The 26,637-nt window shown below is 40.0% G+C and overlaps 1 long non-coding RNA gene across 5 annotated transcripts in view; it reads right to left on the minus strand.

The window, feature by feature from the left end:
- The window catches only part of LOC148109276 (uncharacterized), a 58,854-nt gene that overhangs the window by 21,184 nt on the left and 11,033 nt on the right, over window positions 1–26,637 (minus strand). For 3 of the 5 annotated variants that reach the window (XR_015726119.1, XR_015726120.1, XR_015726118.1), the window contains exon 3: window positions 2,350–25,646. This is a non-coding gene — a long non-coding RNA (uncharacterized LOC148109276). The remainder of the gene's footprint in view (window positions 1–2,349; window positions 25,647–26,637) is intronic. The other 2 variants (XR_015726121.1, XR_015726122.1) reach the window with 2 other exon arrangements.

Genomic DNA, 26,637 nt, shown 5'->3' on the forward strand with positions numbered 1-26,637 from the left:
GAATATCTTTTATTTATCCCAAAATATTATTTCAACATAGTGTCAAATTTTCAGAGTCATTAAGGAGGTACTTTACATTCTCATATGTGTGGTGGGTTTTTGTTCTTCTGTTTGGGCAGTAAGTTTTAGAACTCCAGGGAGTGTTTTCTACATCTCAGTTCAACCTACCCACGCAACCTACGTTTCAAATGTTCCATAGTCCCATGTGGCCAGTGGCCATCCTGTCAGCCAGTGCAGCTCCCAAGGCTCTTCCTGCCTCCCCTGCTGCTTTATCTTTTATAGCCACTCTCCTTCAAAACCCTCCACGTGAGCGACTGCTTCTTAGAGGACCTGAACTGACCTGGTCTGCCTCATTGTCCCTGGTCCAAATACTGTCATCAGATGCAGATTCTTAAAAAACCGTTGTCATTATATCACTCTCCTGCTTAAGAGTCTTCAGTGGCCGCCCTTTATTCCAGGGAAAAGCTCTCCTTCTGGTTCCCAGCGGCCTCCACAGCATCATGACCTCCCACACAGTCTGCTGGGAGCACTCCCAGACCCACCCCTTCCAGCCCATAAGGTCTCTTTCACGCCTTCAATCGTGCATGCTGTTCCCATTTCCTAAAATGCTATTTCTTCCCATTGAACTTATTTGAGGCTACTTTTTAAAGAATCAATACTGGTATCGCCTATCTATACATGTAATATTTAAAAATTTTATCTTGGGGTGACCGGGTGGTTTAGTCGGTTAAACATCTGACTCTTGAGGTGGGCTCAGATCATGATCTTGGCGTCCTGGGATCGAGCCCTGAGTTGGTCTCCATGTCCCTCTCCCTCTGCTCCTCTCCCCCGTTCATGCACGCTCTCTCTCTCCCTCTCTTAAATAAATAAATAAAATCTTTAAAAATTATATCTGGCTACTGATGTGGGAAACAAAGGCAGAAGAAAAATTACTAAATTTCCTTACTATCTACAGCCCATTGACAAGTCCTTGAAACAGGCAGAGTGACATTCCTCTAGGGACTCAACTGCTTCTATGTTAATACTTCGCTAAGGGCAAAAGGCAATCTTAGCCCAACCCCAGGGTCCTGTAAGTCTACTTCAACCTATAATAATTCCTTTGGAAACTTCCTTTATCTCTATCTCCCAAGATACATGTTGGCAATCATTCCGCAAGCCTATGACCCACTGATATACATCTGAAGGGTCTCCAGACTCAGGTTTTATTAGACAGGAATAAATGACCTTTTCCCAAGAACAGCCAGCCCCCTCAAGGTCCTGGAAACCTTGCTTCCAAAATTCCTTAGAGACCTATGCTATCCCTAACCCCCTGCCAAATTGAAAGTATATAATGGGGCACTCCCCATGACCCCAGCGCAGCTCTTTCTGCTCACGGGTCTTTAATAAAACCACCTTCTTGCACCAAAAATGTCTCAAGAATTCTTTCTTGGCATCGGCTTCGAACCCTAATGTCTTTCCTACATCAGATACTATTGGCGTTTTCATTTATGAAGTAATTCGTGTAATTTTCAGAAGACAAACTAATATTCATTTGGCCAGTGTGTACTTAAACCAGGATATATGTATTCAATAGATGATAAACACTGTGGCAACACACAAAGAAGTAGCATCTATAACTCCTGTTCTCAAGGTGTGCTGGTTATTTTTATGTGTCAGCAGGCTGGGTTATGGTGCCCAGTTGTTTGGTCACATGCTAGTTTAGATGTTGCTCTGAAGGTGTTTTTTAGGTGTGATTGACATTTACAATTAATTGACCTTACATAAAGCAGATCACCTTCCAGAATGTGAATGGGCCTCTTGCAATCAGCTGAAGGCTTCCAGAACAGACTGAGGTTTCTGGAAGAAGGAATTTTGCTTTAAGACTGCAGCACAAAAATTCCACCTGCGTTTCCAGCCTATTTTGGTTTGTCCTTCAAATTTCAGACTCAAGACAACATCAACTCTTACCTGAATGTCCAGCCTGCCCTACAGATTCCGGACTTGCCAACCCCCACAGTTCCATGAGCCAATTCCTTAAAATAAATCTCTGTCCTGTTTGTATAGACGTAAACCTATTAGTTCTGTTTCTCTGGAAAGCCCTAATACACAAGGGTTTTTCTTTCTGTTGTGGAGAGGAAAATTTGGAAAGTTAAATGACAGCCCAAGACAGCACTATGTTGCCAAAATAAAACATTAAATTGCAACTGTCAAATATATGCTACAGACCTCCCCGTGCTCAGGTGTTCAGAAGAAAGATAAATCACAATGGACTAGTGATCTCAGTGAAAGCCCAATCACTCAAGTGCTTTGGTATTTAGATTTGAAACTATTTAAAATTATAAAACTAATTTGTTAACATTCCAAACCCACCTTTTTAAAAAGCACATTCCACCTTTGGTCCGTCTGGCCTTTGATAAAGTATGTTTCTGCTGAGATAGAAGAGAATAGAAAGCATGACCTAGTTAAGCTCAGGCAAAACTAATCTTGCAAATTGATCAAAAAACTGCTTCGCAAAAATTCCCTTGTTAAAGTGTCTTGGGAATAGCTTAGTAAGAATTTAAAAGATCCCAATCTAAATTAGGACAGAAGACTGTGGTTTTCCAACATGATACGCACACACAAAGCCTGTGTCATTTGCTTCATTAGAGAGGCAATTTCATTTTAACATGACATTTTTTAAAAAGCTATGTTGTTTCATCCTCCCTGTGTCACCCTACTTTTCTGCCACACCTACACTCTCTCATGCAAATTTCTAAATTCGGCAAACTCAGTTTTTACACTGTGGCTGACATTGTCAAGTTGTGGTCCTTCAATCCTGATTAATTAATAGGATACACAACCCAGAAAAGATTAATAATAAAGCAAACTGTTTTTTAAATAAAAAGGCTCTGATAAAGGACTGTTCTTCAAAATATACAAGGAACTCTTAAAACTCAACAATAAGAAAACTAGCAATCCAATTTACAATTGGGCAAAAAAGCTGAACAGACACTTCACGAAAAACCATAGGTAGTAAATAAGCACATGAAAGCACGTTCCACCTTGAATTTCATCAGGGAAATGCAAATTTAGAAAGTAACACCTATTTGAAAATGGCCACAGTCTGGAACAGGAAGTGCTGGTGAGGACGTGGAGCAACAGGAACTCTCATTCATGGCTGGTGGGAATGCGAAATCGTGCGGCCATTTTGGAAGACATTTTGGCAGTTTCTTACAAAACTAACATACTCTTACCATTCAATCCAGTAATCATGTTCTTTGGTATTTACCCAAATTAATTGAAAACATGCCCACACAAAACCTGTGTATGGATGTTTATAGCAGCTCGATTCATTATTGCCCAAACTTGGAAGCAACCAAGATGTCTTTCAGTAGATGGATGGAAAAATCAATGATGGTACATCCAGACAATGGAATACTATTCAGTGCTTTAAAAAAAAAAAAAAGAAGCTATCAAGCCTTGAAAGGACATGGAAGAAACTTAAATCTATATTACTAAGTGAAAGAAGCCAATCTGAAAAGGCCATGTACTGTATAATTACAACCAGATGACATCTGGAAAAGGCAAAACTGTGGAAACAGTAAAAAGATTAGTGATTGCCAGGGGCTAGGGGTGAGGGAAGAAGGAAAATGCCATGATCTGAACTTATGAATCATATTTTCAGGAATTAGAGTTTTTTGAAACTCTGCTAAAGGAAAATTTTCTCACTATGAATCTGAGTATAGAATATACCATTTAGAATTACAAGGTTCCAAATGTTCAAATATCTTCCCACTCGGGTGTTAAAAAAGAGTTTTAAACATTTATCAGCCTTTACTGTGTTACTTAATCAACCATTCCATCTTCTCTTTGCCATTTGTGTCTATCAAAACTCACCTCTCTTCACATCTCATGTGGTACTAGTTGGGAGAAGCAATCCACTATTGGCCCCGAGCTCCCCTGCAATTCCTTGCTGGGTGCCCCAAGAATGCAAGGCTCTGACCACTGTTGACCCAAGTTATTTTTTCAGGGTTGAATTTGCAACTTTAAGAGATGAAGTGAAAACTACCCAAGACAAAGAGCAGGCTTGGTTCTACGTACCATGAAAGTGGCGGATTCCCCAAGTTCAAGGTTCCTTTCCTATAATGCAACTCACTGCGAGGTCAAGGCTTACATCTAGGTCTACTTGTGCCACCCTCTTGTGCAACTCTGGGGCACCAGTCTCTGCCTACTGTTTTTGCTGTGAGTAATAAAGGTGGTTTTTGTTTTTTTAATCTTTTTTTTTTTTTTTAAATCTCTAACCCAGGAGTCTCATATCTTTTACTCTGGCAGAATTCAGCCAGGAAACAGAAACAGGCAAACTTGTTAACTTATAAGTAGGATAAAAATCTTAGACCATTCACAGTTCTTGACGATATGATTCAAGAAATGCTAACAATTATACATGTCCTGCCCTCCCAAAAAGTTAATCCCCACATTGGCTCAACCAGGTCTCAAGCTGGTGAATGGAGAAAAGTATTGAAAGAAGGATCAGAAAAGAACTGGGACAGCATCTAGAAGGGGGAGCCAAAATTGGGCACGCCATGCAAGTTCCAAATAGACCGAAATGCTGAAGACCAACTCTGTAACTGTGTTTGAGGTCAGGCTGCCTACCTCTTTCAGAAAGAGTGCCAAAATCTATGTTTTGTGCCTCTTACATTTCTTTTTTAATTTATTCATTCAAGGAATATTTATGGAAGGGCCTGGACAAGACTAAAAAGAGAAATTTTTTCAAAAGATATCTATAAAACCAGGTAGGTTGGTATTCTCATTTTCATTCTGTTAGTTATTCCACATTCTAAATAAAATGCTCTCTCTCCTCTTCTCCATCTATTCATGCGCTCAGAAAGCACCTTTTCAGGGTTCCCTGCACTCCACTCCAGTTACTTCTTTATACTTTATCGCTTTGTCTACAATTGTAGTGTTATACATTTGTGAACCTTCTCCAGTGAGATGAAAATGCATTGTTCCATTGTCTGGCTGTTCAAGACTTCCCCTTATCCAAGAGCTGCCCCCCCTAAGATGAGTCTCCTATATTCATGCAGTCACTCAGTCACTCAATAAATATTTATTGAGCACTTTCTGTCTACTAGGCACTGTTATAAGAGCTGGAAATCAGCAATGAACAAGATAGAAAATGGTCCATTATGTGGGAAATTGGAGAAAGACATTGGGAAGCAAGAAATAATGCATGCTCTTAGACATGGAGAAAATAAAATAGGGTAATTGGATAAGGCATACAAAAGTAAAGCGTATTTTACATTAGATGACCATAAAAAGTGTCTCTGAGGTGACATTATCACTGGCCCTTAGAAGGTGAAAGAAAACCTTCATGGATGCCTGGGTACCCAGTGGTAGGATGTTCCAGGCAGAGGAAACCATAAGACACAGTAGTGACTGGACTCTCCCTCAAACGGAGGGAGTCAGGGTAGCCAAAGTAAGGGGAGAGAACTGAGAGATCTACAAGACCCTTTCCCAATAACATGGAGTTAAAACCAAGCAAAATGAAGACTAGAAGTTATATGAGCAAAATAATGAAGTTTCTAATCTTTTATGTTCTCATAGATCTCTCCTAGAATTGTTAGATCACCAGAAAGCATAGCCTCAGAATCACTTTATCTTAGTTTCTCAGTAATGGATATTCATCAACTTTACAACAAATTGTAGGACATGCTGCATCACTGTGTTTCCTCTGCACTGTCATGTCCTGTCCAACATCATAATATCTCCAGAGGTAAAAATAACAAAACACAGAGGTAAATTCTAAGACATCAGATAAAACTTTAGGGGATTAAATATCGTTGTTGCTAATTAAGTAATACCAGAAAACATTGTCTATGCTCCTGTGAGCCCTGGGGTAGAGAGAAGAAAGGATGCCCGGGGAACTAGCATCAGATCCTTCAAGAGCATTAGGGCCTTAACCAGGGAAAGGATGTTATTTAGACGACAAGAAGGGAAGAGGACAAACTCAGTTCATTTCACTTGCCTTGGGTTAGTCTTTCCACTGGAGGCAAAGAGATGGGAGTGTCAAATATAAGCCATTGCTAGAAGAATTTTTTGTTAAACACATTAAAGCTGGCTCTGGGTCTTATTCAACTTACTTAGCTGGAGAAGATGGAAAGCTTTTTTCACATTTTTAATTGTTGTTAAGCATTATCTTAACAACCAAGCAAATTTTTTGTCTTCTTAAAAATTTTAATTCTTGTGTAGTTAACTTAGTGTTATATTAGTTTCAGTGTACAATATAGTGATTCAACAATTCTATAAATTATTCAGTATTCATCATGATAAATGTACTCTTAATCTCCTTCACCTATTTCACCAATTCCTCCACCCACTTCCCCTCTGGTAACCATCCATTTATTCTCTAGATTTAAGAGTCTGTTTTTTAACACCAAGCGAATTTTAAGATCAGAAATCACTGACCCCAGAACTCTACCATTTTAATAAAATTTAATTTAAAAAATTAATTTTTTCTGTGTCTAGTCTTTTTCCATAGACTCACTAACATCTGAAATTATTGTAACAGTTTTATAGGTACAATCTCATGTTCTAATACAGGTTTTTTTGTTTTTTGTTTGGTGGGGAGAGAAAGTTGGCTCCGTTTCTGGTCATCTGAGATGAAGTAGGCTGACTGTCTGGGTGGAAGACAACTCTCTTCTAAATTTTCACAACAGAATGACAACTCTGCCTTCTGTGCATCTGGTCCCTAAGCATATGGTTCTCACTTTTATCAGCAACATAGACTTCATGCAGAACAAGCACTTGTCAGAGAAATCAGCTACAGTCCAAAAGCTCCCTTATAGCCAATATGCCAGAGTCAAATGGACAAGTCACCTCCTTATTCTTTTAGGTTCCCCAAGCTCTCTATCTTGGTATTACTAGATCAACAGAAGGTACAGTTCCAAAACCGCCCTATCTCAGCTCTTCAATTTCACACTATCTTCTTTATAAAGAGTTGATAGTGGAGGATTTCATGAGGAAGCACCTTTGTCCCTTTTTCACTGTGAACCAGATTTACCTATGGAAAAAGACTCACACTGTAAATGTATTGTGAGCTTTCATTTCTGAAAAATGTTGCTTTCTGCAGATCTTTTCCGTGTGCTTCCTTTTTCTAAAATTAAACCATAAAAGAAGGATGATATAACTCAATGTGCTTGCAGTTTGGCTCAGCGGCTTGGAAAGTCAGCCACATTTGTGACCCATTACAGCAAACATTTCATCTCAGATTATCTGTTCACATCTCGTCCTGCTCTTTATAAAGAGTTTCATTCTCATCATTAATCTTACATTGTGTTAACTTTTACAAGTTACATCACATCGTCTATAATATATATAATATGTACTAAAGAAATGAGACACACTCAAAATATAAAGGAGTCAGGACAAAATCATTCAGGCACTCAAGATAATTCTGTAGATGGAAGGGGCCAAACTTTCCATGACTTCATTGCAACTTTCCGATTAGAGAAAGGAGGACATTTCTGCAGAAGTATTACTTAAATAAATATGGTGAAGAAATATTCTCTGTGGTAGTAAGTTCATGTCTGACCACAGTGAAGGATGCATAGGGGGAAATAGTGGAGCATGAAGTTCGAAAGATATCAGGGTTAAACTGAAGAGTGCTTTGAATGTCAAGTTAATGAGTTTAATGTCCACTCTGTAAGTAGTTTTTGAACAGGGAAGAGGCTGATGACTTTGTCTGGATAATCACGACCAAGATGGCACCATTGATGGGTCTACATCCCCCTGAAGGATAGGTCATTTGTTGTAGGGGATATGGAGAGTTTGTTTTTAGACATTAAATTTTAAGTCCCAGCAGGATATCTTGGTGGAAGTGCCCAACAGATTGTGACGTAGGCATCTGGAGCTTGGTGCTGATGTCAGAGAGACCGATTTGGAAATTACCAGCATGGAGGAGCATGAGGGAAGCATCACGTGGAGATAAGTACTCTGGGCTCACACTCTTTCAACAAATATTTAAAATAACCCCAGAGAGCTGTGACATCTAAGAGGAAAAAGATGAAGCTCTCCTAAATTAGAGGGCATGGGTGGACAATAGGGCACTTGAATGCCCTCAAAATTGATACTTTCTCTTTGTCCAACATACAGGCTAAATTTAGAGCAGTCTTCAGTTGCTGGCACTGCTAGGATTAGAGAGTTAATGAATAATTGGGAGGGGGTGGTAACAAATAATGAAGTTGAAATGCTGAAAAAAAAAAGAGACAAATGTATGTTGTCTATAAACTGAGGAAACAAATTCTTTGGAGAATAACAACAACAACAAAAATACTACCAACTCAGCTGGGAAAAAAATGAGCAGGCGGCAGCGTCTCAAGGTTGTTCAGTGTCACCCTTCTATTGCAAATCTTACCCAATGTCAAGAGAAATAAACTCCCATTATGGGAAGCCACAGTCCTCTGTTAAAATCACTGGAGAGAATGGGAGGAAAGGGGGCAATAAAGGTAATACTGGCACCCGTATAGCAAAGATAAGAGCTTTGGGATGTGGGACTCAGACACATGATAAATGAGCAATGTAAGTCAAATTCAAAAATAGCCCGGCGTTAATGGTATATTGTCAGAACTGGTTATCCTGAAACTGGCTGGGTGTAAAAGACAATGTTGCAAAAAGGGAAGCTCAGTGTGACCTATGGGGCGGGGGGATGAACATTAGAATGTAGGGATGAAGCTATGGAAGACAAAACCGGAGAAGGAAGGGATGAGAAGACCGGCCAAGGAATTTGGGCTCCACCCTGAAAGCAATGGGATTTATCAGAAATTTGTAAGGAAGGAGAACAACAGATTCCTATTTATGTTGGAAAAATGACTCCAGTGCTGGTGCACACAAATGACTGGAGTGGGCCGGAGGCCAGCAGAGGGAGGCCAGTTAGAGGCTTTTGCAATAGGTTGGCAAGAGCTGCTGAGGCCTGTGGTCAGGAAACCTCAGGGGAATGAGGGTGGGTGGGAAGAAGGATATTGACCATGATTCTTGTGAGTCATGCACTTCAGACAGCTGTTCTCAGTTAACTTTTTAGCCACCATCCCTCTTCTTTCCTCATGCCTTTCTATAAACCAGTCTGCCAGGTGATACAATTTTCTTAGAGGTAAAGAGGAAGGGCATAGAGAGGAACTACCACCTCACTTAGCAAAATAGAATATAGAATCTCCAGGGCCTATGGTAGAGCTTAAGAGCAGGTGTTAATGCATGGGCTCCTCCATTTCTTCTTCCTTTGGAGAGTTTCCCTTTTGATTGTCGTACTCCCAACATGTGGGTTCCAAAGGCTCTGGAGTCTACCTTTAAACTATGATTATACACAGGCAAAGCTCTTTTCATGCTTCCTCTTAGCACTGCCAAGAAACACTGTGCCAGTTGAGATTCAAAAAAGAAAGCTTGACAGAGACACCAGCTCTTCTAAGCTCGGCCCCTGTAGACAGCCTTCAGGTCCATCACAAGTGTATTGGAAACATCAGTGCTTGAATGCATGCAGACCAGAATTGAGAATTCAAATTCTAAGTCTCCTAAATAGTCTTAGAACATTAGCCAGGTCCACAAATGCTCTAAGTCAATAATATATGACTCAGATGAGTTGAGAAAATTTGGACATATCACTGGAGGAGCAACGGACACTATACAGCGGTGCATATCAGTGAGTAATTTAATTTGGCTGCTAGCAAAAGAGACCCAACTCTAGTGGACTAAGCACACAAGGTTTATTCTCTTACAGAAAGGAAGTCCCAGGGTAGGCAGTCCAGGCCTGGTATGACACCTCCAGAATTTTACAGGGGGCTGGACGCCACCTATTTTCAAACTTCAAAGTTATGTTGTGGTCAAGATTGCAGCTGGGCACAATGAAGGACGAATTCACCCCTCCCTTCTGGGGAACCTTCCCAGAAGGAACTGTCACTTTCATCTCAGTGGCCAGAACTGAGTCACAAGACCATACCTGACACTAAGTAGGCAGGAAAAAATCTAGTTTTCCACTGGTCACAATGCACTTGATTCTTTTACAAGAAAAGGGAGAATTGATATTTGACAGGTAATTAACACTGTCTGCCATAACTCTTATTAAATGTTAATCCCCTTCTCTTTCTATTAAAAAACATTCAACATGGAATTTAAAATCATATCCTTGGTTTTTCTTGATCTGTGACATAATAAACGGTCAAATGAAGAGTATTTCTGTATCTTTTAAAAAACCATCGCTCTATCATCCAAAATGGTCAATATTGCTTGACTCAGACAATAAATTAGTGCCAGAACAAAAATCCATCTCTCCTGATTAAAGAGTTTTTGTTTTTTTGGGTTTTTTTGGTCTGATTTTCCTTTTAGCTGATGAGAGCTATATTTTTTATTTTGTCATATTTTGCTTCGGCTTGCTATTTTGCACTCAATGTTAACATGAACTTTCGTCTAAATTCCAGATGCAATCATTTCCCATTATTTTCTTAATTGGCCCTTGTACTTTTACCCTGATTTTCATGAATCTTAGAGCATTTGTACCTCAGATTCTTATGAAAGTGTAAGGAGGCTAAAATAACAAATAAATCAGAAGATTCACCACTTGTTCTGAGTATCCATTTGAATTATTCTTCAGCTCCCATGCTTAAATAATTAATAGAGAGTTGAAAACCTCAGCTTCCAAGGCACTATATGAAGAGAATTGCCATGAAACTCGTGCCAATGACGTTTTAAGATCTGGAAATAGGTAAAGCGTTTTCATTCATTTCAAATGTAATGCTACCGGGTAGGCAACAAACGACAGTGAAATCCATCCTTGAGAACATTAAAGCCCGAGAAAGCTTTCCAGAACTAGAATAGGTTGTAGCCAAATAGTTTTAAGGAACTAAATCTAATATGACAAGAAACAGGAATTGCTACATGACTGCATTTAATAAAATGGACATTTAAGAGAGGAAAAAGAATCACAAGAGAAACGGAAAAATTCATAAGATAAAAAGCAGACTGCGACTTGTGAGACTCTTTAGAGGGCAAAATGCTGAAAAGTTAACAGATAAAGATCGCTCAAAGATCACAGCTTAAATAAAAGTTTTAAAAAGGCAAACTAGTGGAACTCATCTGGTTAGGACAAGTGAAGACATTTCTTTTTTTTTTTTCTCAACTGCCCACTGTCAGAGGGACCATGTAAAGAGGTGAAGGAATGAGCTGAGGCCAGAATGAATTCTGATCATCTTCAACGAGAAAGCAAGCCGATTTTTAAAATGAAGCTGCTCCTTTCTCTTGCCGTCCCATAGCTCCCCTGATCGCCCATGACGCGCTCCAACTCGCGTCCTGTCTGGGCTCACCTGTCTCCCCGCAGACCACGCGTGAGCCGTGCCCACGAGCCGGGCACCTGCACACCCCAGCCTCCTCCTCTTTCCTCACCGTCTTCCCTCCACAGGAGAGCTTGCGCATAGCTCTGCTTTAACCATTTTTTTTTTCAGAACAGCTAAAGCCCTACGTTTTCTGAAGTTGCGGCCCGTTTATAATCTTTTCTCTCCATTCTGCCCTCAGGCTCAGCCACACAATGCAGCGCATGCGCAGACTAACAGCATTCCACGTTCTCTTACTTATGTTGGTCTTATGACTAGAGGGGAAGTCCTCCTGGGATCGAAACCACATTCTGTGTCCGGCTGACCTAACTGTGCCTGATCAACGCTGAGCATGGAGGGGCGGCTGCAGAGAGGGCAACCTAGAACCCGATGCCCTACGGATGCCTCTCCCCGGTGTCTCTTTGTATGCATGCAGTTATGCACTCCCTCCCAATACAAGTCCACGGCTGGCACCTGACCCTCTTTCCCTTTTCTTGGTGGTTCTCCTCCCTGAGAACGAAAGCAACAGGGAAACAGGAGGTGGTGGAGGGGTTCAAATTTCAAAGACTGAATTGGCTTTTCTCTAAAGGACTCTGCCCTTTGATATACTGAAAAGAATCTTCTCCCTGGTCCTATAGGATCTGAACAAACAGTCATTTTATTTCATATTTGCCAGGAAGTCTAAGGGTCCACTGCATTTTATGCCCTTACTTTTTCTTAAATTATTCAACATATAATGCATATAATTATTGGGCATCCACGATCTCTCTTAGGAATCATCCTACATACTGGGAATACAGCAGGGATTAACATAGTCAGGCCCCTGTAGCAGGTTAACTAGTGGTCCTCCCAAAGATTCCCCCATCTGGAACGCAGAGATTCAATCGCAGATTCAATCGTATTTGGGAACAAAAGGGTCTTTACAGAGATAATCAAGTGAAGGATGCCAAGATAAGATCATCCTGGATTAGAATGGGTCCTAAATCCAATCATAAGTCTTTAGAAGAGGAGGGGAACGGAAACACAGACAAGGAGGAGAAGCACCATGGCAAAGGCCATGAGAAGACGGAGGCAGAGATTGGAATGATGTATGTAGGTGCCATGCAATGCCAAGGATTGCCAGCAGCCACCAGACACGGGAAGAGGCAAGGAAGCACTGTCCCCCAGAGCTTTCAGAGGGAACTCGGCACTGCCAAGACCTTGATTTCAGACTCTGGCTTCCAGACCTGCAAGAGAATACATTTCTGTTGTTTTAAGCCCGATGTTTGTGATCACTTATTCCATAGCCCTAGAAAATGAATACATCCTCTCATGAAGCTTATCATTACAGTGAAGAGATAAACTAAGAAGACAGTATAACACAGCGAGAGGCAAGTGCATTAAGAAAAATAAGACAATGTGGCAGACTGTCACCAAGAGCTACTTTAGATTAGAAGGTGAGGAAGACCCTATTTAATCTCTACCAGTACTTCCTGGGAAATCTTATCTGGAAAAAAATGTATTATATGCAAATTAACTAACTCGTTAAACAATTTTCCATGTACATGTCAAAGATTTTCTTCTTTGGGTCATTTTAATGTGTAAGTGAGGTGCCAGCCTTTCCAGATATCTGGTCTAGGGCATCATAAACATATGTCTAATGACCTGGAGGGACAGTGCAAATTACCCTGAGCTGTGGTCATAACATTTAACTTAAGACTAAAATAAAGTTGTGAAATAAATCACTTATCAAGGAAATAGATAACAAATGTCATCACAATTCAACAACATCCGCGTTTTATTTTTTCATATAAGTTAGGTATGTATTGTTTTTATAGTATTATGCAAATGTTGGGGATACCAAAAAAAAAAAAAAATGAAACAGATATGGCCCTGTGCTAAAGGAGTCTGTTGTCTATAGGAAAAATTTGACATTAAATTAGTCATTTCAAGTGAAAAAGAATGTTTAAAACCAGAACAAATATAGGATAAGGCACGGGAGGTCACATAGGGACTCCTGACAATAAAGACCTCCCAGGATCCTATGGTTCCTTTATTCAACAAATATTTCCTGAGGGCCCACTAGGTGCCAGGCACTGTTTGAGTCACCTGGGATATATCAGTGAATAAAACAGGTTAAGAACCCTGTTTCTCCCCCTCTCACCCCCATCCAGGAGAGATAGGCAAATATATCCAATAAACAAATTATTTAATATTTCACAAGAGATAAGTGCTATGACAAAAGACGAAAGTAGAGCAGAGCAAAAATATTGGAAGTGAGAGGTAGGAGACAGGCTGGCTGGCTGTATAGGGTAGGCAGGAAGAGTGTCATTGAGAAGGGGACATTTGAGCAAAGATCTGAAGGAAATGACAAAGTTAGGCAGCCAGATAGGTAAGCAAAGAGAATTCCAGCAGTAGGAACAGCCAATGCCAAGGCCCTAAGGCACAGTGTACCTGACATGTCCGAGGAGCAGCAAGGAGGCTGGTGTGGCTGGAGTGAAGGGGGAAAGAAGACAGGAATAGGAGACAGTGTAACGTGGGGTAAGATGATTTAGCGCCTCCTAAGCTATTGCGAAATGTACTTCTCTCGTAATGAATGGAGAGCCATAATGCAAACTGCTCTTTATCTTCATAGAGTCTCACAGTCACTTCATGGCTCCACTTTAATGTGATTCTTAACTTAATGATCACAGATATTTGCTATTGCCTACAGAAGGCTTATCATTGTATTTCCACATAATAACCACATATATCCTCCTCCCTTCTCCCACGGTTACCCATACATAATCTAAGAAAATTGCACGCCAATGAATAGAAGGGCTTGCCAGAACTGTGACAGGAAAATGGCATTAATGCATTTATTAGAGATGAAAGAATAAAGCCCATTCATAAATCAAAGTGAGCTCATTTTAAAATGTCACCAAGCCCACTAGCACTCTGGGAAGGAGTGGGAGCAAAGATGAACGGCCCTCGGATTGACATGGGGGTGGGGAGATGTCGAGCACCAAGTCAAATGCCCGAGTGTTGTTCATCCTGTCAGCAGTATAAAGTAAAACTGAGCCAAAGGAACATTTTTCACTTTGAAGAGGACAATGAGAAAAAATTGAAATGGAACATTAAGAGGAGGATTTCTCCTTGTTTGAAGAAATCATTCAAAAGTATGACCTGACAAGAAACCAAAATAACCCAGAAGCCGGCCAGTCTTTGATGCTGCTCTTCAGACAATAGTTCTGAGAGAGACAGGACTGCCCTCCTTGCCCAAAGGAGAGCCATTAGCTGGGGAACAAGGGAAAGAGTAATGTTGTACAACGAGGTCGAACACTCTATGCCGAATGTCCACCTTAAACAGAAACCCTTCGTGCAGTTTTCTACTTCAAATTAAATGAAGATCTCTAGTCTCTAAACAACATAATTGTAAGCAGGAAACTCCTGGGCCAGAACAAGATTTATAGCCGTAGGTCTCAGGCACATCAGCCTCTTACACCTGGAACCGCCAACTCAGGTATGTTTCACAAGATATTTCCTTCACGGCTGCAAAGCCTACAGCTACATTTCCAAAGCAGGCTTAATGGTCTTAAGATAACATTTTGCTTCCAGTTATAAAATAAGTAAGTCCTGGGATGTAACGTACAACATGGTGACTATTGCTAATCCTGTACTGCATATATGAAATTTACTAACAATGGCCAACTAATTCTTGACAAAGCAGGAACGAATATTCAATGGAAAAAAGACAGTCTCTTCAACAAATGGTGTTGGGAAAACTGGACCACAACGTGCAGAAGGATGAAACTGGACCACTTTCTAATACCATACACAAAAATTAAGTCAAAATGGATTCAAGACCTAAATGTGAAACCTGAAACCATAAATATCCTTGATGAGAACACAGGCAATAACCTCTTTGACATCAGCCATAGCAACTTCTTTCTAGATCTATCTCCTGAGACAAGGGAAAAAAAAGCAAAAATAAAGTATTGGGACTTGATCAAAATAAAGGCCAAAGAAACAATCAACAAACTAAAAGGCAACCTAGTGAATGAGAGAAGATATTCACAAATGACATATCTGATAAAGGGTTTGTATCCAAAATATATAAAGAACTGATACAACTTAACATCCAAAAACCAAATAATCCAATTTGAAAATGGGCAGAAGACATGAACAGACATTTCTCCAAGGAAGACATCCAGATGGCCAACTGGTACATGAAAAGATCCTCAACATCACTCATCATCAGGGAAATGCAAATCAAAACCACAATGAGATATCACCTCACACCTGTCAGAATAGCTAATGTCAAAACACAAGAAACAACAAGTGTTGGAGAAGATGTGGGGAGACAGGAACCATCATTCACTATTCATCAGAGTGCAAACTGGTGCAGCCACTGTGGGAAACAGTATGGAGATTCCTCAAAAAAATAAAAAATAGAACAACTCTATGATCCGGTAATTGCACTGACTGGGTATTTACCCAAGAAATACAAAAACCCTAATTCAAAAGGATACATGTACCTCTATGTTTATTGCAGCATTATTTACAATAGCCAAATTATGGAAGCAGCCCAAGTGTCCGTCAAAGATGAATGGACAGAGAAGATGTAATATGTATGTATATTACATATACATGTATGTATGTATATCTATCTATGTCTATCTATCTATGTATCTATACAGATATCTATATATATACGTGTGTGTGTGTGTGTAGTGGAATATTATTCAGCCATAAAAAAGAATGAAATCTTGCCATTTGCAAAAACATGGGGCTAGAGAATATAATGCAGAGTGAAATAAGCCAGTCAGAGAAAGACAAATACCATATGATTTCACTCATATGTGGAATTTAAGAAATAAGCAAAGGAAAAAAAAAAGAGAGAGAGAGAGAAAAATCAAGGAACAAACTCTTAACCAAAGAGAACAAACTGATGGTTACCAGAGGGGAGGTGGGTGGGGTGTGGGTGAAATACGGTGGTGGGGATTAAAAGTACATTTATCACGATGAGCGCTAATATACAGAATTGTTGAATCACTATATTGTACACTTGAAACAAATATAACACTGTACGTTAACTATACTGGAATTTAAAAAAATAACTTAAAAAACATTTTTTGTCAAATTCATAATTACTTTGGAGTAGCCCATAAGGTTTAAGAATCCAACCACCCCAAGATTAACACTTAAATCACAGAGGACCATAGGTCGTCTGCAAGGCCCCCTAATCTACCAGGATTATCAACCATGACACCCATCTTCACTACACATTACGTGACCTGTGTACTAGACAGGGCATGGGTATCTGAAGAATCTCAAAACACAGTCCTGGCCTTCGATGGCTATGATGTTGTGCAGAATTCTTTATTTAGTCAAACCTCAGCTCTGCAGAAAGTCAGCAAGCCACACATGACAAAGGTAAAGGATCCACATAGCTGTGGTCTGCAAAGAGAAAATGTACCACAGCTATTGAGAACGAGTTAGAATGAGACAGAGAGAAATTGGCAATCAAGCCGGAGATGTGATGATTTTGCAATTAACAAATGACTAAAATGCTTCAAAGAAATATTGCTTAGGGCATCCCAAACGTCTAGACTGCTGTCAGTCACTATGTCAGCAATTGTGAATTTTTGCACTTAAGCAGAATATCTGTAGACACCAGAAAATACTATTGGGGGCTTGTGCTATATTAGCCTAATTCAATCCAAAACAGAAAGTGATTAATCCTTACAAATCTTTCAGAAGGAAAACATGGGTCGTCTCACATTTGTAATATCAACATTTAAGGCTTCACTTGTTTTTTTTTAATCGTATCAGGAAAATTCTTCTTACTGATTTGGCATACTATTGATGAAGCCAGAGAACATAACTGGGGGAGGTTAAAGAAAAGTGAGCAGAGAAAGAAGAATGTATCAAACATTAAAGAATAGTATAATGCTTGGTTTTTTTATAAGAGAGTCTAGCTTTGGTAATCGTACAGCTACATGACAACAGTTACCGTTGTGTAACAGTCAAATCTCATTAGTCTGGAATTCAGCAAGTAGGAGAAATAAAATCAATTTTCAGCACTCGTGTGAATAATCCAGTATGTCATTTTATCTGCACTATGACAAAGAACCTGATAGGCCCTTCCTTCCTCAGCCACGAAAGCTTTGAATACAAGTTGATAGTGAGAATTAAATTATTCTGTTGTTTACTCTCCCCTCCTATTGGCAAACCATGATCATTGTTCATGGATCTTTCTTTCTTTTTCTAGTCATAGCACCTGATGCTGTACTTGTAAGAGCAGACAGTCCTAAATATTTGTCATGAAGACAATCAGAAGCCTTTGCTGTTGGCTGTGAAATGTTTTTGGCTTTGAAGAAGGTGTCATTAAGCTCATCAAATATATACAGCTAAGATGGTTTTTACCTCAAAAGAAACACAACTTTCTCTAAAGCAAATGAATATGGGAATAAAATAAATATTTTCAGGGTGAGGGACCAGGAGAAAAAGGGAAAATGAGAAATAAAAGGGGAAAAAGAAAGGTGAATATAGTGTCTTATGCAAGAGTTACGGTTATCACGATGAAAACTTTTTAATCCATCTTTCTAATTCACTTTACTCATGTAAATGGTTGTCGTGAATTTCCAAATTCAGCTGGAGACAAAGGAAAAGTCAGAAGGCACTCAAGTCATGTGCTACAGTAGCCTTATGGGCACTCTTCATCTACTTACTCCTTGGGGGGAAGTGTCTTTCTGAAGCCAGAACATATAATGTGGCACCAGATGACACAGAGAAGAGAATGGAGATTTAAAAACTCTTCCCAATTCTTTTTTTTTAAAGATTTTATTTATTTATTTGACAGAGATAGAGACAGCCAGCGAGAGAGGGAACACAAGCAGGGGGAGTGGGAGAGGAAGAAGCAGGCTCATAGCAGAGGAGCCTGATGTGGGGCTCGATCCCATAACGCCAGGATCATGCCCTGAGCCGAAGGCAGACGCCTAACGACTGCGCCACCCAGGTGCCCAAGACTCTTCCCAATTCTATTCCTAATGGCCTGTCTGATCTTTAGCTTTCGTTGATCTGTGTTCACAAGTATCATTGAACTTGCTCTTCCAATAGACAGGATGGAATCCAGCTCCTCAGCAGGCCTGACAAGGCCCTTGGTAATCTAACACAGCCCATCTTTCCATCTTCGTCTCTCACCCCTGCCCTTGTCTCACCCAGGGTAGTCCCCATGCCCTAAACACGCCACGCTCTTGCTTTCAGATGGGCCATTCCCACTGCCTGGATGCCCTCCTCTTCCCTCTCCCACACCTCCATGGCCACATGACCCCCACCTGACACTCAAGTTCCTTTCAGACCCTGGATTGCCTTGGGGATGCTTTCTCCAAGCTTCTAGGCCCATGTAACCCCTGGTTCAAAACACGGGTTTATTATTATTTCAGGCAAGGCCGACAGATCAGGAGATGATTGCCACTGAAAAGATCATTGTTATTCACAGTTCCGGGTGGGGGGGGGCAGGCAGTGCCACACAGGGGCCACATGGGGAAGCACCACTGCCAGTCAGGAGGTAGAGGGAGTAAGGAGAAAATGTGGGCAAAAGCCTCATATTTTGGTTTCTGAAGGGAAGGCAAGCCAAGACAAGGCAAGCCAGCTTAGGATTGGTTAGTTCAAACAATTTCAACGGGCGCTGGGTGCAGGGGCTGTCTTTGGTTGTCTGGAGTCTGGCCCGGGAATGATTAAGGCAGAAGAGAACTAGCCCTGAGGGCGATTGCCCCACAGAGGAGGTGGTGGGGTGGGTGGGTTCTGGATCGGTTAGTTTGCTTGGGAAAGGCATGCTCCCTGGTAGGCAAGCTGTTCGCTATCTCTAGGAATTGCCTAGCTCTGGGAAGTGCAGTCTTCCTGGAGTCCGCAAAGCCTCAAGATGTCAAAGCATCAGAATTACGGAAAATAAAAAGGCTTGATTAATAGGCCCCTTCCGAGTGTACTTTGTGCGATACCTTTATAACATTTTTGTATTCACATTGTTTGTCTTTTCCTCAAGAACAGAGATCTCACCTTTGGAACTTGGATACACAAAGATCTAAAATTAAACAAGCCGAAAAAAATAAATTAGACAGATCATCCTTGACAGAGAACCACAGACGAGTACTTCAAATAATCTCCTAATGGTGAGTTTCCCAGAATTTTCAAGATCACAAAGTTGAAATTGATGACTTTGCACTGGGAGTATTTGTAATATAAAGTCTATAGAGTCTGCCATTGGAGGTCAAGTGCAGGTGTGAGCAGCTCTGGCCAGGTCCCAAGACTCAAATAAGCATCCTTAAGATTTCAGTGCCTTTGGGCCTATAGACTGGGTCCTCTATCACCCGTATGAGCTCAGCAGCACCTCATCTTTATTCTGTTTTTTTCAATACGGATTAAATCGGTCATGACGACAAATAATATTCTTCCCTTACATCGTTCACTCAATCCCACAAATGAACATCCATTAGCCCACACTTGATTTTCACAAGAATAAAAAACCAGGAGACAGGATGAGACGGAGACTCCTATTTTTCTGTAAAGATAGCTCCCCTTTAAGAAAGAAAATGGAAAAATATGCAAAGTAATTGCACAATACATCTCTCTTAATGTCCTTGATTGTAACCCATTCAATAAGAACCCCAGAGAGCAGTGTGTGCCTCTGATGAGGCCCTGATTGGAGGAGAGCAATATGCAAAAAATGAGGTCTGAGGACGTGGGGAAACAGCAGGCTACTGACACACAATGTTAACCAAAAGTAAGGAAGGATGGGGTGAAACAGATCAAGAAAATCAGCAAGGGGAGAGAAAACAGAACCAGGATGGAATAAAAGAAACACATGCACTAATGATCAAGGTCATTCATTTTAGACCAACTTGCACTCACTGTGATTTGCAACCAGAAAACACAATCAACACTAAGCGAAATTCATTACTGCCATTGAGCAAAATCTATAGTAAAAACAGCCAACTCGTCCTTTCTGCCAGTTACAACATCCTCCTCTTTAGGACAAATGGAACCACTTAAGATTGTTGTAAGTGAGACAGTGGATGTGAAAGCATCAAACATACTGAAGAGCAAATGGGGCTATTCAGTAAATGTTAGGGTTCCATTCCCTTCCCTGCATGCAATTTTAGAAAGGCTCCAAAGTTGTCAAGTACGTGGTCAATGGATAAGTGATACATTTATCCCACCAAATTAAATTTCATGGCTGGTGAGAAATGCAAGATTTCAGAGGAAGAAGTTCACAAAGGGGCTCCGTGCGTGGTCCTTTCCTAGGGTTAGCAGGCACTACCTGGCACTGTCCTTGGCTCTTCCTCACTGACAGCTGACAGCCTCTGCCTTCCTCTTTGTGGCCAGAGGTTAGCAAGTGCATGTTCGTGCACTTGGCAGCTGTGCTGTTTCCTTTGTGTCTTCGCCAACCCAAACACGCCATTAAGGGAAGACGTCAGCCAAAGATTTGCAGTGTCCTGGCTTCTATCCCCTCACCTCTTCCTTACTATGTGGGTCACGGGAGGGAAACCTCATTTCCCTTATTTTCTACCTTTGATTTCCTTTGAGCTTTTCTTTCAGAGGAGCAATCACACAACTGAGATTTAGATGACTCTAGTGAAGCCTCTTTAATTTCTCTCTGCAACGTAATTTCACAATGTATACTCATGTGTCTTATACACAGTGGAGGATATCAAATCTGTTTTTACCTCTTGGAAATATGCCAAATTGTATAGAAACGAACAATGCCCTAAAAGTAAAGAGGTCATCATAGAGCCACTGTGTCAGGTCGTACAAATCATGCCCTGTATGAGGATTGCTGACACAGGAGATAAGTGGGGTTATAATCTAGTCCTCATTCTGTTTGCTAAGCAACACCCAGAAGAGGTGCATTTTCCTAATTTATGCAAAGGCACTATATCAGACTGAGTGACTCTTCTCATGTCAACATTAATATAAAAGAAGAATTGAGTAAATATATGAAGCTTGGTGTCATGTAGCCAAACAGATATTGCCAATAATAATAGCAATTAAGATTTGCATTTTCTTCCACATTATCCCTACGGAAATTCATTTTCCATCCGATTTATTTATTGCTTAATTTGAAAACAATAATCTAACCTAATGAAGATTTCTGGATTTAAAAGCTGATATGGTATAATGAGCAAAATTCATCAAAATCAAACAATTTCATTTCTGAAGTACAAATGCCTAAAGGTAGAAAGGCATCACCAAATTCTTCTCCCTAAAGGACAAAATTAATTAAGTGTGAAAAAAGATTAGAGACCTGAAATGAGTTCAAGCCCCACTATAAATAATGTAATACAAAATACAGGGTAATGTAATACAAAATTCCTCTCCCACCCAACTGACCTAACGGAGACTCTAAAAACATACTTTTTTTTTTTTAAGATCTATTTATTTATTTAAGAGAGATAACATGTAGTGAGGAGGGGCAGAGGGAGGGAGGGACAGTCTTTTTTTTTTTTTTTTTAAGATTTTATTTGACAGAGAGAGCATAAGCGGGGCGGGGGGGGTGTGTTGCAGGCAGAGAGTGAAGCAGGCTTTCTGTTGAGCAAGGAGCCCAATGCCAACTTGACTCCATCCCAGGGTCTTGGGATCATGACCTGAGCGAAAGGCAGATGCTTAACCAACTGAGCCACCCAGGCGCCTGGGAGAGGGATAGTCTTAAGCAGATTCCACACTGAGTGCAGAGCATGACACAGGGCTCGATTTCATGACCCTGAGATCACAACCTGAGCCGAAACCAAGAGTCGGATGCTTAACTGACTGTGCCACCCAGGCGCCCTGAAAACATACTCTTAACGGAATAGACTTTCAATAGAACAGAAAATATTTTTGGTCACAAAACACTTTCCAACATTAAACTCCAGAATGATCCACCCGAATATAATAAATATGAAGTGCAAAAGGCTCTGCTTGATAAGAGGAAGAGATGATTAGAGAAACCAGCCCCCACCCTCCAGGGATTAAAATCTTAAGTAGAAACAGACTTAAAACTCTAACATGACCATCATAGAGGTGTACATGTGCGGCAATGGTAATGGCAGGAAGGAAAAAGGGTGACCTTGAGGGGTCAGGGAAAGTTTTGGTGACATTTGAGCTGGGATACAAAGATGAGAGAACCTACAGGAGGATTAACTTCTAAAGCTCAATGGTCTGCAGTCACAGCACAGTCAGGGAAGGACTGCATCTGTGTGGCACGCTGGGGTAAACTGGGGGTGCTGACCCCTGTGAGCAAGGGATCTGGCTAAGACTGGCTGCCGCCAGGGATGAAGAGATCTATAACCCACTACACCTGTAAGCCATTTTAGCCACACCAGGATGTCATGGAACACATATTGACAAGTTCTTGAGAGTTTTGAGAATGAATTGGTCATTCTCAACCACTATGACACATTATAATCTCCTGAGAGCTTTAAAAAAAATATAGATACCATTTAAATCAGAATTTCTGGGGGAGTAGCCTAAACATAGATGTGTTTTGGGAGCTCTCAAATAAGCCTAATATGAGATAAGTTAAAAACTATTAGTTAAAGCTTCCCTTTTCTCAGCAAAGCAAAACTGGCTGAGTCACATAGCAAATTTCATCATCATCACCATCATCATCACCATCAACTAGTAGATAATTGAATATTAGATAGTACCTATTTTTTTTTAAGATTTTATTTATCTATTTGAGAGAGAGAGAGACAGCACGAATAGGAGGGAGGCACCAAGGGAGAGGGAAAAGCACACTCCCCACTGAGCAGGGAGCCCAATGTGGGACCTTATCCCAGGACCTGGGATCATGACCTGAGCTGAAAGCAGACACCCAACCAACTGAGCCACCCAAGCATCCCAGATAGTATCTATTTCTAACCACAAAGGAGTAACAAGCTCCAGAATTACCCTTCCATTGTAAACTAGAAAACTACATAAAACACAGAAACAACTATTTTCAGGCACTAGGCCATAGAGGACTGTGATCCTTAAGAATGGGGTAAAAAGTAAGGTGGTTCCTACCATTACCCAGGATTTTTGACAATCTCTAGACTGTAGGATAGAAAGGGGCAATATAAGTACAGCTTGAGAATCTTGCTGAGTTTAGGATTCAGAGACAGGAAATTGGGGAGGACAAAGCAGCTAGAATTCATCCCCAACAGGAGGAAGAGTCCCCAACAGGCGGAAGCTAAGCAGAAAAACAATTCCAAAAATCTGCACAGGGATCCCCATGAGATTTTGGCCAAATACAAATCTGTGCAAGATTGAAACTCCCAGAAACTAGGCAGAATAACTTCCAAAAAATGAACAACTGACCACTCTTCTACTTGTTCAACACTGTACTAAAGGCTCTAAACAGTGCAATTAGATAAGAAAAAAAAAAAATAACAAGCATGCAAATTGGAAAGAAAGAAGTAGAACTCTTTTAATGTACACATGGCACATAAAAACCCTTATGGAACTTACCCAAAAAAGCCCTTAAAACTTATAAGCAAAGCTTATAAGCAAGTTTAGAAAGTTCTTGAAATACAGAATCAGTATAGAAAAATTAAATGTATTTCTATATACTAGCAACAAGCAATTGAAAATGAATTTTTAAAATTCCATTTATAAGAGCATCCCAAATATGAAACACTTAGAAGTAAATTAAACTATGTGCAACCCTATACTCACAAAACTACAAGATTCCTGAGAGAACATTACAAAGGCCTAAGTAAATGGATACACAGACCATATTTATGAATTAGAAGACTCAAAGCTATTAAGATTCTCATTTTCTCCAAATTGAGTCATAGATTCAACACAATCCCAATCAAAATCCCAACAGGGTTTTTTTTTTTAATAAATCTGATTCTAAAATTACTTAGAAAAGAAAAGAACTTAAAGTAACCAAAAAATTCAAAGTTGGATGACACACTTTCTTATTCAAGTCTTCCTATAAAGCTACAGTAGTCAAGAGAATGTCCTACAGGCATTGAAGGACAGACTTACGAATCAATGCAACAGAATAGAGAATTCAGAAATAGACCCACACACAGGTGGCCAGTTGATTTGCAATAAAAATTAACATGCCAGTTTAATTCAATGGGGATAGGAAAGTCTTCTGAACAAACGTTGTTGGGGGAAGAAAACAAACCTTGACCCTTACTTAAAGCAATGCAGAAATTTAACTGAAAATAGACTACAGACCTAAATGTAATATTTCAAACTAATATTTAAAATTCTAGGAAAAAACAGAAGAATATCTTCATGATCTTGGGGTAGGCCAAGATTTCTTCGATAAAATGCAAAAGGCATGAACCATAAAAGAAAAAAATTGATGACATCAAAATTTAAAACTTAAGCTCCTTGAAAGACATTTTTGAGAAAATCAAAAGAAAATTAAATTTTCTTCCATGGAATAAGAGAAAATATTTGCAATACGAGTATCTGACAACAAAACTTAGATCAAAAATATATACTAATTAGTTAGAACTCAGTAAGAAGGCAATGCAGTTTTTTTTAACAGCAAAAGAATTGAACACTTTACAAAAGAAGCTATATGAATTGCCAATACACACACGAAAAGATGTTTAACATAATTAGTCATAAGGTGTATTCATCACTCCTTTTTAGTCTATATTTTTGATGTCTTATTATTTTGGGTCCTTGCTGACTCTAATGGCAGTCTTCTCTTGATCTGGTGGCCTTGCCATGCCTAAAAAACAATAAAACCTGTATTTTAAAACACAGAGAAATTCAAATTAGATGCTCAGTGAAATGCCACTGTATACCTACTGACATGATACAATTTTTAAAAGATAATAAGACCGAGTGTTGGTGAGGATGTGGAACACCTGGAATCCCCCTCATCCATTGCTGGTAAGATTGTGAATGCTATAATCATTTTGGAAGGCTGTTTAATGTTTTCTTATAAAGTTAAACATACGTTTACCATAAGACCCGGCCATTCTATTCCTAAGTTTTTACTCAAGAGAAATGAAAATATATGTCCACACAAAGACTTGTACACAAATTTATTTGTAATAGCTAAAAACTAGAAATCAAATCTCCATTATCCGCAGATGAATGGGTAAACAAATTATGGCACATTTATAGTGATATGGGAGGATATGGAGTGGAAGGGAAATAGTACTCCGCAACTGAAAAATGCAACAGCATGGATGAATTCTGCCGAGCCAAAAATTAGGATGCGAAAGTATACATACCAGGGGTGCCTGGGTGGCTCAGCTGGTTGAGTATCCGACTCTTGATTTCAGCTTAGGTCATCATCTCGGGGTCGTGAGATCGAGCCCTCCATTGGGCTTAGCATGGAGTCTGCTTGTCCCTCTCTCTCCCCTCACTTGCGTGCTCTCTCTCTCAAAAATAAACAAAATCTTTTTAAAAAGTATATATACTGTTAAGATTCCATTTCTATGAAACTCTAGAAAAAGTCAATTTGATCTACATTGACAGAAAGAATATCAGAGGTTACCTGGTGCTGGGGCTGGGAAGAATCGACAGGGAAGGGGCACACGGACAATTCTGAGGGTTGGTCGAAATATTCTATATCTTGACTGTGGTAGTGATTGTATGAGTATATAAATGTGTCAGAACCCATTGAAATATAGACTTATATGGGCAGAATTTATTATATGTAAACTATACCTCAATAAACCTGATTTTTAAAAAAATAGTATCCTTGGAGTAGAATCTAATTTTATGTCAGTCTAATTTATTATTCTTTAACCCATAATGAGGTAATATGTCTGATTGTTCTGAAAATATCATGAAAAGAAAATAAATTATATTTGGAAGCAATTACTGAGACCAGATGGTTTCCCATTCTTCTAGGAGTTAAGACAATATTAACAATATTGCTTTATATGTCTGTAAAGAGCCTTATCTCTGTGTACTTTGTATTATTATGCGTCTACAAAATACCACTCTGTAACAGTAGCTGCACTTTGCAAATCTCTTTTTACGAAGCTTAACCGTTAACTCTGATATATAGGATCTGTGACCCCTCCCCTCCCATCCCCCCTCCCTCACCCCCCGCCAGTTCTGAAATTAGGAGGCTTTCGCTTTCCAGCTCCAACACAAAATCTGTGTGCCAGTTCAGGAATCCACTGTCTGTACAGCCATCTACCCTAGATTCCCCAAAAGGAGGCCTGGGAACTCTGAGCAGCTGGATGGATGCCCATGAAAAGAATGTCCCATCTCTGCTTCTTTTTAGGGGCAGTGGGGAAGATAAAATAGGACGGCCAGATGGCTACAACTCATTCCTGCCTGGCAGCATTCAGGGTGAAATGAGAGTAAATTAATCAGCATTCAGGAGAAATGAATGGCAAGGGGCAATGTGTATTGA

The sequence above is a fragment of the Ursus americanus genome, chromosome 11 (genome assembly GCF_024610735.1).
Source record: "Ursus americanus isolate L20-20 chromosome 11, mUrsAme1.1.p, whole genome shotgun sequence".
Classification (NCBI taxonomy): Eukaryota; Metazoa; Chordata; class Mammalia; order Carnivora; family Ursidae; genus Ursus; species Ursus americanus.